At 32.2% G+C, this 13,372-nt stretch overlaps 1 pseudogene; it reads left to right on the top strand.

The window, feature by feature from the left end:
• Positions 1–3,360: 3,360 nt before the first annotated feature.
• Positions 3,361–10,232, top strand: LOC142537671 (uncharacterized; annotated as a pseudogene).
• The last annotated feature ends 3,140 nt before the right edge of the window (positions 10,233–13,372 follow it).

Below are 13,372 nucleotides of genomic sequence, written 5' to 3' on the forward strand. Positions count from 1 at the left end.
AATTTACGATGTCGCACATCAGCATAAATTTTTTGTCGACTCTGGGCAGTGGGGATTTTTTCTCTAATCTTGGTTACCAGTTCACCAATTCATGGCCAAATAACTTTCTTTCTCCTATTTAATTCCAATGTACTGGAGATTGATATTTTCTACCATATAATGCAGTATACGGTGCCATTCCAATAGTTGACTGATAACTATTGTTATATGTAAACTCAGCCATCGGTAGTTTACTGTCCCAATTGCCTGGAAAGTCAATGGTACAGGCCCTCAACATATCTTCCAATATTTGATTCACTCGTTCTGATTTTCCATCAGTTTGAGGGTGGAATATTGTAATAAATGCTAATCGAGTTCCCATAGCATGATGTAAACTTTTCCAAAATGTAAACGTATATTTAGGATCTCTATCATATACAATGGACACTGGGATGCCGTGAAACCTCATTATCTCTTTGATGTATTCTTCAGCATATTGATTCATCGTGCAGGTGGTCTTCACCAAAAGAATGTGAGATGATTTTGTGAGCCGATCAACAATAATTCATATAGCATTGAATCCTCTTCGTGTTCTTAGCAACCCAAGGATGAAATCCATTGTGATATGATCCCATTTCCATTCAAGAATGGGTAATGGTTTCAGGAGTCTTGCTTGTCTTTGATGTTTAGTCTTGACCTGTTGGCAAGTTAGACATTGTCAAACAAATTGAGCAATGTCTTTTTTCATATCTGGCCACCAAAATAATGGTTTTAAATCTTTGTTCATTTTTGTGACTCCTGGATGAATCGAATAGGGTGTAGCATGATCATCTATAAGAATGTCGGTTCTTATCGTTCCTTGTTTTGGCACACACAATCTACCTCGATATGTCCACATTCCTTCCCCATTCAATTAAAAGTTCAAATTTCCTTTTTCCTCATCTCGCTGTCTCAGTTGTTTTAATTCATTATCTGCACTTTGTTCGGCCTTGATCATGTCTGCAAGTGTTGGTCGAACCATAAGGGATGATAACCGGATTGCAGCTTCCTTTGAAATGACCTCAATCTGCAAGTTCTGTAAATCCCATAAGATTTGTTCTTATACTTGCATTGCAGTAATAGAACTGGATTTTCGACTGAACGCTTCTGCAACGACATTGGCTTTACCTGGATGATAATTAATAACACAATCATAATCTTTTACTAAATTTAACTAACGTTGTTGTCGCATATTCAGTTCTTTTTGCGTGAAAAAATATTTCAAACTCTTGTGATCAGTGTATATTTCACACCGCTCACCATACAGATAACAACGCCATATTTTCAACGCAAAATACCATTGCTGCTCGTTCTAAATCATGTGTGGAATAGTTCTTTTCATATTCCTTCAATTGTCTTGATGCATAAGAAATCACCTTCCCGTGCTGCATTAAGACTGCCCCTAAACCTTGTTTTGAAGCATCAATGTAGACCACAAAACCTGCTGCTCCTTCTAGAATAACAAGGACCGGTGCTGATGTAAATTTTGTCTTTAACTCTTGGAAACTGCGATCACATGCTTCGTTCCATACAAATTTCACATTCTTTCGTGTTAAAGCAGTCAAAGGCAATGATATCGTAGACAATCCCTCTATAAAACGACCGTAATAACCAGCTAACCCAAGAAAACTATGGACCTCGATAACAGTAGTTGGTCGTAGCCAGTTATCAATAGCTTCAATATTGTTTGGATCCACAAATATGCCTTTTTTTGGGATGATATGGCCCAAGAATGCTACTTGTTGAAGCCAAAATTCGCATTTCTTCCATTTGGCATATAAATTTTTATCCTTCAAATTTGGCAGAACTAGTTTCAGATGTTCTCGATGCTCCTCTACAGTTCGTCAGTAGGTGAGAATATCATCTATAAATACAATCACGAACTTATCTAAAAATGGCTTGAAAATTCTGTTCATAAAATCCATAAAAGCAGCTGGTGCATTCGTTAGTCCAAATGACATTACAAGAAATTCATAATGCCCATACCTAGTTCGGAAGGCAGTCTTTGAGATATCATCTGACTTTACTTTTAGTTGATGATAGCCTGATCGTAAATCAATCTTCGAAAAGATAGCAGCTCCTTGTAATTGATCAAACAAATCATCAATTTTGGAGAGTGGATATATATTTTTGATTGTCACTTTGTTCAACTCCCTATAATCAATACATAAACAAAGGGTATCATCTTTCTTCTTCACAAATAAAACAGGTGCACCCCACGATGAAAAGCTCGGTCTAATAAACTCTTTATCAAGTAACTCTTGTAACTGTTCTTTCAATTTCTTCATTTCTGTAGGATCTAATCAATAAGGAGCTTTTGAGATCGGATGAGTTTCTGCCACAACATCAATCACAAATTCGATCTTTTTATCTTGGGGTAAGCCTGTTATATCATCAGGAAATGACTCTGGGAATTCACAAAAAAACATTTGTATCTTTTAACTCACGAACATGTGGGTCAATAGTTAAAACCGATGCTAAATATCTTTGACACCCCGTCTCTAGTAATTTACATGCCTTCATACAAGAGATTATTTGAACAGGTAAGGATATACCTGCACTTGCTACTGTGAATGGTTCGGCTCCTATTGGCGCAAACTTCATCATTTTTCATGCCACAGTCAATAGTAGCTCTATAATTCGAGAGCCAGTCCATTCCACATCAAAATCAGTCATTTTCAGAACTATCAAATTGGCATACATCTCACGGCTTTGGACATATATTGGACACCCTCGCATAATATGATCTGTTTGTAATTCTTGCTCTGAAGGTAAAGCTATGGCGAGTTGTGTCTCTATTGTACTTGCTGTAATGCCTAATCTCCATACGAACGATTCTGAAATAAAATAATGCGTTACTCCTGAATCTAGTAAAAAAATAGCAGTGATACCAGAAATCAAGAACATACCAGTAATCATCGATGTATCCGCATCCACTTCCTCTTTGGTCATCGAGAAAAGGCGTCCATTTACTTTCTTGGAACTTCTAGACAATTTTTGGCGAGATGCCTCGGCTTTTTGCAATCATAACAAACAATGATATATTGCTTACATTCATCGCCATGGGGTTTGCCACATTTAGGACAAGGTGGTGTGTCCCGTTCCTTACATGGACGGAGACCCTTGCCACGGAGTTCCTCTGGTCGAGTACATTTGCTATCAGTCTTTTTTCCTTGTCTTATTCCTTGGCTCTTTTGAAAGTACTGCAGCCTTCGATGTTGCCTGTCTCTGTCAATTTCCTGTTTGTCATGTTCTGCCATAAGTGCTCTTTCCACTATCTCCCTGTATGTAGCAACTTTCGACATTCGTACATCTATTTTAATTTCAGAGCGAAGTCCCCGCATGAGGTGTTCGCCCTTACTTGTGTCATCCTGTGCAATATATGGTACTTATTGGATTCTAGCCTCGAATTATAGTATATATTCAGTCATTGTTGATAAACATAAAAATTGTACATTAATTAAATGTTTTATAATATAAATATATAGTTTTTGTTTTATTCAAAGTTTAAATATTATATGTTTTATAATAAATTGTATAAAATATAAGTTGTTGTGTAATTACAAGTTTTTACTATTTTTTTACAGATTCGATAAAACAAGAATAAACTTGGCGTTGCTAATGGGATTAAGATGATTCCTGGACCTGTAGAAAGTTGATGTTAATATCTACAATATTGGTGGCAAGCATGAGATAAAAATTCTCTCACAATTGTGATCAAATTAAGCAACAAATAAAGTTACCAAATGAGTGACAGTTTTACCATGTTCTAGTATTTTGACCTTATCTCTCAAACTACTTGGTCAAATGGTCTGAAAAAAATGTCACAACTAGACAACTCAATTATGCACATGTTTCTTTTTATGTGAAGAAGCAAATTCGGAGAAGAAGATTTTCAAAAGTGATGTGAAATATAATATAATATCTTGGAACACCAATGAAGACTTATGTGTAAAAAAATAATATTTTATTTGTGGTTGTCTCCCCAAATTTGGCTATAAATAGGGGTGCATTGTAATGTATTGAGATTTCCCTCATTCTATGAACAAACCTTTGAGTTCATAATAATCCTCTCTATATTTTTTCTTTATTTCTTAATTTAAATACAATTAGCATGTTAATTTCATATTCAAAGTTTTACACTTTGAATAATGAATAGCTAACTTCCTAAAGTTGAGATGATAAGGTAAAACTCTTGGCATGATAATAAGGTTATTAAAAGGTAAAAATCTATGTTTTATATTATTTAATCATTATTTATTGTTTATGTTATATTTATTTCTTTAAGCATTTTTATACCCTACTTATAAGTGGGAGTTTTGATTTATTGTTGCTATATGTTACACTAAATTCTTGGAACCATTTAAATGTTAATTTGGTATTACCAACCATTTAAAGTGGATGCCTTGATTTATTATATATAAATATATTATAATATTAAATTCTTGGAACCATTAAAATGTTAGTTTGGTTTTACCAACCATTTAAATTGGATTCCTTGCTTTATTATATATGAATATATCATAGTATTAATTTATTGGTACCATTTAAATGTTTGTTTGGTTTTACCAACCATTTAAAGTGGGAACCTTGATTTAGTGTTTACAAATATATATAGCACAATAAATACTTGACCACATTTATAAGTTTTGGTATATATTATATACTTATAAGATAATAATATATAACATAATATAAATATGATTATTTAATATATTGGAACCATTTTATTAAGTGGATTTCAATATTGTTTGTTAATGTTAACTTTATTAAAATACCAAGAGTGGATCCTTTAATCTAAACTACTTAAATTAAAATTTGAACAATTAAAATTTACCCATTAAAGATTCAAACAATTAAAATTAAAAAGAAACAAAAACAAAAACAAAACAAAAAGACATTGTAGTGGACTTGTAATTACCTTTGCTTCCCTGTGGATACGATATCAGACTCACCGAATTATATTACTTGTGGACAACCTGCTCTTGGAGTGCAACAATCAAAGTGACAACAAGTTTTTGGCGCCGTTGTCGGGGAAGTATAATTTAATTTCAAGTCTATTTAATTTTGTTTATAGTTTATTTTTTTTTATTTGAATTTTTATTGCTTTTGTGTGTTTTTATTCTTTTGCATTTGCATTTGCATTTGCATTTGCATGAGCATTTGGTCACGTACACTTAGTGGTCGACTCATTCGAAATAACCCTTTATTTTTACAAAACATGGCGGAAGAACCCATCCAAGAAAATGAAGATGAAATTCAATCTCAACATGATCATGATAGACGAAGAACACTTAGAGATCACATGAATCCTACACGTACTAGTGCACCTTCATGTCTAGTTTTTCCCCCTGTTGCATCTCATTTCAATTTTAAGCCTGGTATTATCCAAATTTTACCCAATTTTCATAGCTTAGATTCTGAAAATCCATACATGCATTTACGAGAGTTTGAAGAAGTGTGCAACACAAATAATGATCTAAATTGTAGCATGAACACCATTCGACTTAAGTTTTTTCCTTTTTCTTTAAAAGATAAAGCTAAAACATGGCTACAAAATCTTAGATCGGGATCCATTCGAACTTGGGATGAATTGCAACAACAATTTTTGAAAAAAATTTTTCCATCTCATAGAACAAATTCTTTCAAAAGGCAAATCATCACTTTCACTCAAAAACAAGGAGAAACTTTTTATCAGTGTTGGGATAGATACAAAAAATTGCTTAATCTTTGTCCACATCACGGTTTTGAAATTTGGAGAGTTGTCTCTCAATTTTATGAAGGCTTAACACCTAAAGATAGGTAAATGGTTGAATTTATGTGTAATGGAACATTTGAAGATAAATATCCAAACGAGGCAATTGAGTATCTCGATTTATTATCTGAAAATGCTCAAAATTGGGACACTATAGGTACAATCGAACCATCAAACAAGATTCAATCTCCTACATCTGGTGGAGGTATGTACAATCTCAAAGATGAACATGATCTTCAAGCTAGATTTACCTCTTTGACAAGAAAAGTTGAGGCACTTGAATTAAAAAAGAATGGTCAATTAAAATCTGTTCAAGAAATTGTGTGTCATATCTATGATACAAGTGATCATTTTACAAAAGATTGTCCCACTTTGCCCTCTTTTAAAGAATGTCTCCATGAACAATTCAATGTTTTGAACAATTTCAAAAGGCCAAATTTTGAACCATTTTCTCAAAATTACAATCCAGGTTGGCGAAATCATCCAAATTTTAGTTGGAGGAATGATAATGCTGCACAATTTTCACAACCAAATTTCCAAAATCAACAAAATTTTCAAAATTATGCACCTTATGTTCCTCCACCTAAAATAAATTTGAAAGATACATTGAATTCTTTCATTGCAAAGCAATAGTCTATCAATACTCAAACTACTCAAACCATGACAGATTTGAAAGATACTCTTGCTAAATTTGCATCTGCATTTAATGTTCATGAAAAAGGTAAATTTCCTTCACAACCTTTGCCTAATCCCAAGGATCATCATTCACAAACTGGAACTTCTGGAACTCAATCGATGAATCAGGTAAAATCTGTTATTACCCTTCGAAGTGGTAAGGTTGTAGAAAAATCCATTCTTGAATCTTGTGAAGATGATGATAAATCAACTCCAAAGGGTAAGGAAGTGGAACCAATAACTTGCGAAGAGGAGGTTCAAGAGACAGTGTCACCACCATTCCCTCATGCATTGAAAAATACAAAAAAATCAAATTTGAATTCCGATATATATGATATTTTTAAACAAGTAAAAGTTAATATTTCTTTATTAGATGCAATAAAACAGGTACCATCATATGCCAAATTTTTGAAAGACTTGTGAACTGTGAAAAGAAAATTGAATGTGAAAAAGAAAGCATTTTTAGCCGAACAAGTAAGTGCAATCATTCAAAATAATAATACTTTGAAATACAAAGACCCTGGTTGTCCTACTATTACATGTATTATTGGAGAACGAAAGATTAAAAAAGCTTTGCTTGATCTTGGAGCTAGTGTGAATTTACTTCCATATTCAGTTTATCAAGAACTCAATCTAGGCGAGTTAAAATCTACTTCGGTAACACTTTTACTTGCCGATAGATCTGTTAAAGTGCCAAGAGGTATGGTAGAAGACGTATTGGTCCAAGTTGATAACTTTGTATATCCTGTCGATTTCATAGTTTTAGATACACAACATATCGAAGCTTGTAATGCAATTCCTGTAATTCTGGGTCGTCCATTTTTAGCAACTTCTAATGCTCTTATAAATTGCAGGAATGGAATAATGAAGTTGTCATTTGATAACATGACCTTGGAGCTCAATGTTTTTAATCTTTGTAAGCAACCACATGACAAAGGAGATGAAAGTGAAGATGAAAATCTTATTGAAACTCTTGTGGAAGAAAACATTCAAGAAGGGAGTACTCGTGATCAATTAGATATTTGTTCAATTGAAACTGTTAAAGAAAATATTGAAATTGATCTTGGTGATTTTATCAGGTATCACTCGTTACCAGGATCAGAGAAAGAATTTGATGCAAAATATGAGAACAAAGACGAACCACCAATATTGGAGTTAAAACCCTTGCCAAAAGAATTGAAGTATGCATTTCTTGGAGAAGATGAAACATATCCGGTGGTAATTTCTTCCAAACTAGCAAGTGATGAAGAAGGTAAATTAGTTGATATGCTTAAAAGACATAAAAATGCAATTGGTTGGACACTAAAAGATCTCAAGGGCATTAATCCACTAATTTGCACTCACAAAATTCACTTAGAAGAAAATGCAAAAACATCTCAACAACCACAAAGGAGATTAAATCCACACATGAAAGATGTTGTGAAAACTGAAGTTCTCAAACTACTTGATGTTGGGATTATCTACCCTATTTCTGATAGTAAGTGGGTAAGCCCAACACAAGTAGTTCCGAAAAAATCTAGCATCACAGTGATAAAAAATGAAAAAGGTGAATTGTTAACAAGTCGAGTCCCATCTAGTTGGCGGATGTGTATTGATTATAGAAAATTAAATGACGCCACTAGAAAAGATCATTTTCCATTACCATTTTTGGATCAAAATTTAGAAAGAGTAGCAGGTCATCCATACTACTGTTTTCTTGATGGATATTCAGGTTATTATCAAATTCCCATTGCACTCGAAGATCAAGATAAAACTACATTCACATGTCCTTTTGGAACATTTGCATTTAGAAGGATGCCATTTGGATTAAGCAATGCCCCAGCAACATTTCAAAGATGTATGCTAAGCATTTTTTGCGACATGGTTGAAAATTATTTGGAAATTTTCATGGATGATTTAACTATATTTGGGAATACATTTGATAATTGTCTTGAAAATTTGGAAAAAGTTTTAAAAAGATGCAAGGAAAAAGGTCTTATTTTAAATTGGAAAAAAATGTCATTACATGATTACTTCTGGAATTGTTTTGGGACATGTCGTGTCATCTCATGGAATTGAAGTTGATAAAGCAAAATTTGATGTCATTGCCAATTTACCCCCTCCAAAAACAATTAAAGAAATTCGCTCATTTTTGGGATATGTTGGATTTTATAGGGGGTTTATAAAGGACTTTAGTTTAATCTCTAAACTCATTTGTAACCTCTTAACAAAAGACACAGCATTTGAGTGGACTCAAGAATGTCAAAATGCTTTTGATAAAATCATTCGACATTTAACATCAGCTCCTATCATGCAACCTCCTGATTGGTCTTTACCATTTGAAATCATGTGCGATGCGAGTGATTATGCAATCGGTGCAGTATTGGGTCAAAGAAGAAACGGTAAGCCTTATGTGATATATTATGCAAGTAGAACTTTAAACAATGCTAAAATGAATTACTCCACAACTGAAAAAGAACTACTTGCTGTAATATTTGCATTAGATAAATTTCGTTCTTATTTGATTGGATCAACGACTATTGTGTTTACTGATCATTCTTCTATTAGATATTTGTTGACCAAACAGGATGCAAAGCCACGACTGATACGATGGATTTTGTTGCTCCAAGAATTTGACATTGTGATCAAAGATAAAAAAGGAACCGAGAATGTCGTAGCTGATCATTTATCGAGACTAGTAACATGATCATCTTGTGAAATGACACCAATTAATGATAATTTTCCTGATGAACATCTATTTTAAGTTACTACTACACCTTGGTTTGCTAATATAGTAAATTTTCTTGTGACAGGAAAAATGCCACCGCAATGGAGTTCTCAAGATAAAAGAAAATTTTTGAATAATGTAAAAAACTTTTGTTGGGATGATCCGTATCTGTTCAAGTATTGTCCGGATCAAATTTTTCGACGTTGCATACCCGACAATGAGGTAAGTAGTGTCATTGAATTTTGTCATTCAGAAGCATGCGGAGGACATTTTTCTTCAAAGAAAACAGCTGCAAAAATCTTGCAGTGTGGATTTTATTGGCCCACTTTGTTTAAAGACACCTACGAAATCTGTAAGATCTGTGAAAATTGTCAAAAATTGGGTGCGATTTCAAAAAGAAGCATGATGCCTTTGAATCCTATTATTGAAATTGAAATATTTGATTGTTGGGGAATAGATTTTATGGGAACTTTTCCACCGTCGTTTGGATACTTGTATATTTTAGTTGCAGTTGATTATGTTTCCAAATGGATAGAGGCAATTCCATGTCGAACAAATGATCATAAAATCGCCATCAAATTTTTAAAAGAAAATATTTTTAGTAGATTTGGAATTCCTCGAGCCATGATAAGTGATGGGGGAACTCACTTTGTTAATAAACCATTTGCTTCATTAATGAAAAAATATGGTATTACTCATAAAGTAACTACTCCTTATCATCCTCAAACAAATGGACAAGTTGAATTAGCTAATAGGGAGATAAAGCAAATTTTGGAAAAAACTGTTAACTCCAATAGAAAAGATTGGTCTCTGCGACTTAATGATGCACTTTGGGCATATCGAACAACTTTTAAAACATCATTGAATATGTCTCCCTATAGATTGGTTTATGGAAAACATTGTCATTTGTCTGTGGAATTGGAACATAAAGTTTATTGGGCGATCAAAACTTTAAATTCAAGCATGGATGATGCCAACAAATTGCGTAAATTGCAACTTAATGAACTTGATGAACTCAGAAATGACGCGTATGAGAATTCAAGGATATATAAAGCAAAAAATCAAATCATTTCATGATAAAACAATTCTTAGAAAATCTTTTGAGATTGGTAAAAAAGTTTTGCATTATAATTCTCGACTTCACATATTCCAAAGAAAATTACGATCAAGATGGACATGCACATATGTTGTAAATCATGTGTGTACTTATGGAGCTGTGGATATTGAAAATCCTAAAAATGGTGATATTTTTAAAGTAAATGGACAAAGGCTTAAACCATTTTTAGAAAATGAAATCTTTCAAGAAGAGTTTATTTCCCTTTCTGATCTTTGATTTTTTTTTAATTTTTTGGTGTTGCATTTAAGTTTTTTTTTTATTTCAGGTTTTCTAAATCTTTTTATTTTCCAGGTTAAATGGCGGATAACGGTACTCCGTGACTCTCATAATCGGTTAAATCAGTTTCCCACAATTGCTGATACAAAAATAAAAAAAAAAATCATTTCTTTTCTTTTCAAAATGAATGAAATTCTCTCAAAAATTTGTAAATATTTTCCCTACTGTTTCTGAAAATGTTCTAAGAAAAATTTATGCAGGATGGTGTGAAAGATTGAGATTGCTAATGCAAAAAGGAATTCCAGAAGATATTCGTCTTGTAATAGAAGCTAGGGTCCGATTAGGAGGAGAAGTTCCACAATCATTGCTCATTCGCTATTTGCCTGGATTAGGAAAAAGCACTTATGCGAAAAAACGAAGGGCCAAAAGTTTAGGGGTTTGTCATAAGTGTGCAAGATGGACTTGTGATAAACGATGCAGATCTTTGGGATGTGTTTCCAATAACAGAGAAGATAAAATTGGTTTCATTAAGAATGGGCTGAGTAAGGAGTCTTTAGATAACATCTTATTGACTCTTGAGACGCATTCTAGTGGACATGTGCATATTGAACTTCTCCGTTTATGGAAACAATTCCAAGATGAGCGTCATAGTCTTGGGAATCCGACTAAAAAAGACCCTGTTTGCCAATTTATAATCGACTCATTGAAGGCGTTGAAGCCGTTTCTTGACGTAAAACCAGAGGAAAATTAATTTCATTTCAGAAAATTCACGACGGATGCTCATCTGTGCTTCGACTGCCGACCAATTAATTGATGATTTGGAAGCTTTTGTTCATAAGCCTGATCCGATGATAACAAAGATCAATTGGTCGCAATCAAGCAGTAAGAATAGGAAGTTGGATCATTGATTCAAAAGTCGTGGATTGGTTTGCGTTTGTTTCAGTTTGTTATCTTCAATAAAATTCCAGGTGATATCTCTTTCATTATGTACTCTTTATTAATAGTCATTTTGACATTAGGGACAATGTCATATTCTGATTGGGGGAGAACAAACTTATAAAAAAAAATTAAAAAAATTTTAAAAAATAAAATAAAATCATGTTTATTGTTTGTATCTTAGTAATTTTTGCAAAAATGTCATACATTACATGTTTGAAAGATTTAAATTAGAACATGCATTAATCTATTTAAGAATGTTTAAATTTTTATTTGAAAAAAAAGTCAATTTTAATATTCTGATCAATATAAAAATATGATTTATGAAATCTTTTTGAGTGATTAACCATTGTGATAAAATCAGGTATTAAAGTATATGGCCCAAGATATACCTTATAAGAGTGTCTAAAATTTTAAACACACATATTTTGTGAGTGAGTGGAGAAGACTGAGAAAACAGTTTTCGAGCCTTTATTGATCATGAGAGAGACTATCTATTGTTTAGATCTTGAGTTCTTATTTTGGAAAAAAAAATGATATTTCCTGAAAAAAAAGAGAAAAATACAAAAAGAAAGATATTGAAGATCTATGTAATTTTTAAATTATATGCTACGACCCATATATCTCTCATAAAAAAAGGAGAGAAATTTATTGTACAAATTAAATAAATATGTGGTCAAGAAACATAAACTTAGTCTGATTCCATGGTGTTATGAAAAAAAATATATATATCAAGAAAAAATATATAATAAGAACAACTAGATTTTGAATCAATGGATTTTCTATCTTTTGATTAGTTTGGCTCGTTTGTCTGTCTGCATTCTGTAAACCATTTTTCTGAGCATTTATCTGTATTCCAACTCCATGAGAGAAATCGTTGCCATAAATTGAAACATTTATTAACCTGTGAGGATATGGAGTAGAGACTCTTACTAGGAATTTCTGAAGGCCGTGTACATTTAACAACCTGAAATAAGTTTTGAATTGATCATCTCAAATTATTTCATAAATTATAATTATGATGATCTTGATATAACTTTGACAGTTTTCAAATTTAATTTAAACACTTAGATAGTTTTGATTACATTTCTATTTAAATTAATCAATATGTTTTGTATTGCTATTAACGCTTAAATTGCTAGGGTATACATTAATTAAATCTTTTATAATATAAATATATAGTTTTTGTTTTATTAAATGTTTAAATATTTTATGTTTTATAATAAATTGTATAAATTATAAGTTGTTGTGTAATTACAAGTTTTTACTATTTTTTACAGGTTCCATAAAACAAGAATAAACTTGGCGTTGCAAATGGGATTAAGATGATTCTTGGACCTGTAGAAAGTTGAAGTTAATATCTACAATATTGGTGGCAAGCATGAGATAAAAATCCTCTCACAATTGGGATCAAATTAAGCAATAAATAAAGTTACCAAAAGAGTGACAGTTTTACCATGCTCTAGTATTTTGACCATATCTCTCAAATTACTTTGTCAAATGGTCTGAAAAAAATACAACAACTAGACAACTCAATTATCCACATGTTTTTTTTTATGTGAAGAAGCAAATTCGGAGAAGAAGATTTTCAAAAGTGATGTGTAATATAATATAATATCTTGGAACACCAATGAAGACTTATGTGTAAAAAAATAATATTTTATTTGTGGTTGTCTCTCCAAATTTGGCTAAAAATAGGGGTGCATTGTAATGTATTGAGATATCCCTCATTCTATGAAAAAATCTTTGAGTTCATAATATTTCTCTATATATTTTTTCTTTATTTCTTCATTTAAATACAATTAACATGTTAATTTCATATTCAAAGTTTTACACTTTGAATAATGAATAGCTAACTTCCTAAAGTTGAGATGATAAGGTGAAACTCTTGGCACGATAATAAGGTTATTGAAAGATAAGAATCTATGTTTTATATTATTTAATCATT

Source organism: Primulina tabacum, chromosome 2 (genome assembly GCF_025594145.1).
Source record: "Primulina tabacum isolate GXHZ01 chromosome 2, ASM2559414v2, whole genome shotgun sequence".
Lineage (NCBI taxonomy): Eukaryota > Viridiplantae > Streptophyta > Magnoliopsida > Lamiales > Gesneriaceae > Primulina > Primulina tabacum.